This window comes from Barbus barbus, assembly GCF_936440315.1.
Source record: "Barbus barbus genome assembly, chromosome: 13".
In the NCBI taxonomy this organism is placed as follows: Eukaryota; Metazoa; Chordata; class Actinopteri; order Cypriniformes; family Cyprinidae; genus Barbus; species Barbus barbus.
Genome location: NC_136741.1, coordinates 26,265,999 through 26,270,236, shown reverse-complemented (window position 1 = coordinate 26,270,236; position 4,238 = coordinate 26,265,999).

The following is a 4,238-nucleotide window of genomic DNA, read 5'->3' as shown; positions in this document are numbered from 1 at the left end:
ACAAAGAGCACGGGGCACAAGTCACAAAGTAAGTAGCCAATGCAATCTTTAGTATTTATACTATTATTGCACCAGGTTTATACGCGGGTAATGCACCTGGCCAGTCAGCATAGGTTGGGGTTGTCTCAAGTGTTAAACTCGATGGCCCTTAATTACTGCATATCAATCGATAACAGACAACTCTCACTATAAGCATGTACTGATTTTGTGCTATGTAGTAATTTGATCATTTGGACAGCATCTTCAATAAATTGACATGCAAAATATTTAGAATGCATGAGCATTTTTGCAAGGAAATAAATGCTTGTTATAGCCAATGGGTAAAATAAGTTTTGTATGGCATTTCATTATGTGATTGTTGTTTCTAAACCTAAACGGCGATGAAAATGTTTGATTCCCACCGGAATAGTTCTCAGAAAGATGAACAGAGACATCTGTTGGGCCAAAAAAATGTGCATGATGCTCTCTATTCCTTTCAAAGTGGTTTCCTATTATCATGTAATGATGAAAGGATGCTACACCATCTGTTTTCTTAGTTTGGGCAATGTGTGTGACATGCAGCTTTTACATTGATCTATAAATGTAAACAATGTGTATTTTGTTATTTTTATTGGTCCCATATCAGCAACTCTGAGATTTCTGGTCAATTATATTGGAGCGCAATTTAGGAAACATTTAATGATGAAAACAGATCAGAATTTATGGATTACTGAGAAAAACAAATAACATACATTCACAATACAGATATCATAGACAATAAGAAATGTTCAAGCATAAATATGTAAATGGATAATAATGACGAGATCAATAATTGATAACTTCTCAATATGCAGTTAACGTGCAGGTCTATCGCTGTAGAATACAACAGGCAATCCTGGGAAAAGATAACTTAATAAATCATAAAATCTGACATAAAAATTGTCAAAGCAGTAAGAGAAGCCTTGCTGCCATTAATGGGGGGTTGACATCTTAGGACACGAGACCCTTTCCAGGCCTCCCTTGGGCATATTTATAAATCAATCATATGTCTCAGTTGCTAGGCATGGCTATTTTTCATCTCCTACAAATATGGTTATCCATGATAAGAAGCTGTCTGCAGATAAACTTATCTTGATGTATTGCTTACACTATAAATCAGCACCTAATTTATAGTTATAAGATTGTGTGTTCTTTCTGGCACACAAACTCTTTGTGCGTATGTTTTAGTTTGTGTGTTTATAATAAATATTACATAATAATTGACATTAAATATTACCTTATAGTTTCTAACACACACATATATACATATTCATATATACAGTATATGCAACACATCACCTAGGCAACTGCTACACATATATATTAAAAGGAAGCCAGTGGCATAGTTTATGAAACCTTTCAATATAGTTGTTATGAAATGCATCTGGGAATAGTATTACTATCATAGGAGATTGTGGCGAAATAGAGCTCTTGAAAAATGTTGGCACTCTGCATTTAAGATGAGAGCATGCGTCAGAGGTGTTTTGATCGATAGTTTTATGAGGTATGTGACCTATACCAGACAAAAACATGCAGGGCACATGCTATAGTGTTAATTGAGAAGCAAAGTCCTCAATTTACCGTCACTTTAAATGAATACTCTACAGAATGTAGCAAAATGCTGTTCTCAATAACACTGTTCTTTGTGAATTCTAAGCTACCACTGCATTTGTTGAATTGATTATACACTTCGGAGCAGTGGCGTGCACAGGTCTCCGCAGGGGCAGGGGCGAAATGGCGTTATAAGGGCAAAATCTCGGACCCGGGGGCTGGGGGGTTGGTTGTGGATGGATTGGGCTGGGTGATGGGTTTGGTCCACCTCGGCAATAGGGGTGGGTGATATGGAAAAAATATCATGTCACGGTTTTTTTTGTTTTGTTTTAGAAATATCACAATTTTATCATGATTGTTTATCACGTTGGTTTTTCTATTTTGCAAGTTGTTTGAGCATTACAGCCAAACTAATTTCCCTACTATAAAGACAGCCTTTTAAGGTAACAAAATATAAAAAAAAAGGATCATCGATATTTAGGCCAAAGTGGGTGAAGATAAAAATCTTTTGTCATTATTTTATGTTTGTTATTAAAAAATGAGAACAAAGATACATTACAAATACACACAATATATAAATAAAATAAACCGTGTTTTATTTTCAGGTAGGCTACAATAGGTGTATTTAGCAGGAGCATTCAAGAAACTGTATGAACAAATATAAAAATAAAACACTATATATACTGATTCCTATTAAAGCAACTGTATTAAAGTTTTTCAGTCAAGAGTAGTGAGTGATTTTTCTCTTTGGTGTTTTATTAACATTAAAGGAATAATTCACCCCCCCCCCCCCCCAAAAAAGTGTTGTTTTTATACCATCATTTACTCACTCAAAAGTTGTTTTAAACCTCCATGAGTTTCATTCTTCTGCGAAACATAAATGTTCTTTTGAAGAATGTGGAAAACGAAACAGTTGCTGGTCCACAGTGACTTCCATAGGATTTTTTCCTACTGTCAAAGTCAATGTGGACCAGCAACTGTTTGAATACCGAGATTCTTCAAAATATCTTATTTTGTGTTCAGCACAAGATTAAATTAATACAGGTTTGGGACAACATGTGAGGGAAAAAATAATGACAGAAATTAAATTTTAGGGTGAACTATCCCTTTAATTACAGTCGGCAGCATGTTTAGTACTGTCCCTTTAAGACGTGATCCCATCTAATATACAGGCACGCATCCATTTCTCTCAGCTGTTTACTTTCATTTTAAACATAACCAACTGAGTCTAAACATACACCTGTGTTTTGACAGTATTAGCACAAAAGATAACTTAGTTCAGTTGTGAATTAGTGCAGTGTCCCATAACTCTACCGCTGAGTTAACACTGATGTGAATGTATGTTGCGTTGTAGAGTACATAGAGACGGCGGCGCCAGAACTGCAGCTGATAGAATGTGCGCTGTAGCACGATACTACGATATTTCTTCTAAAAAGCAGACATTTTTATCGTCCACGATCAAAAATCGTCATATCAAACACCCCTACCCTATGCAGAAATCGCAGACCGGGGGCACCGGACCGCAAGGGCACCTTTACCGTCGGACCTCAAAGGGGCAGGGGCTTGAGCCCAGATTTTTGAGCCAAATGGATTTTGAATGCAGCTTCCAAAAGACAAAAAAATAGCAGATTAATATTTTCTATGTTTAATACAATCACATCGGCGTGATTAGATCATTCAGTGCGGCCTATCATCAGCTGCTAAATTCAGTCAAATCGTGCCCCCTCAAAAATAATGAGTGCATGACGCCCCTGATGTCAATTTAGGTCTTTCATACAATATACATGGCCACAAGTCCTGTAAGGTCGCAACTACTCATCACTTCACCAGAAACAAAATTACTGAGGCTTTTAGAAGCTTTAGAAACCCTCCCTGCCTTAATAAAAGCCCTAGTTCTAATCCAAAGAAAACATAATGTCTTGCTAACAATTTACAGACACCACCTCCAGACACAATTATCGTCTCTATCTTCATTCTATGAAACCCATCTAATAGAGACTTCAGGAGGTATGAGGTTTACTCGAAATGTGTCAGCATTACATTCCTGTGGCAGACATATTGCTTAAATCCCGAGGTTGCGGATCGGTGTAAGTGACACTGTTGCCAGATTTTTTTTCCTTCCCGTGACTGGCCCAATGAATTACATTCTAGACAGCTGGAGTGTTCATGCTGCTGTAGAGAAAAGCTGACAGGAGCGCTTAGCTTAGCCCTGCTGCTAAGCTCCATGCTCCCTGCCTCAGGGGACAGACATGATCAGAGTCAAAAATTCATTATGCTTCCTCATAACAACCATGTATAGCACTTCTTTCAAATTCTTGAACTTTGCCTTAATTTCACAAAAATCTAAACTTGGAAGATTAACTGCATCAGCATCATCAAATACACCTGAAGAACAGTAGATAAGAAGTTAATTCATGTCTAGAAATCCCATTTTTAAATTCCAAAAAATTAAAATAAATAATACCAAAAATTTGAAGTTGAGGTTGATTCCTTTGCCCATTTTTTATTTTTTTTTCTTCTATTAATGTACAGCACTTTGGGCAACCTCGGTTGTATTGAAATGTGCTTTATAAATAAAAATATAATACAAAATACAATACAATACAAAAATGAAACATCTGTCATTATTTACATTACTGGATCCTTCAAAACTTCTTTTTTTTTATTTC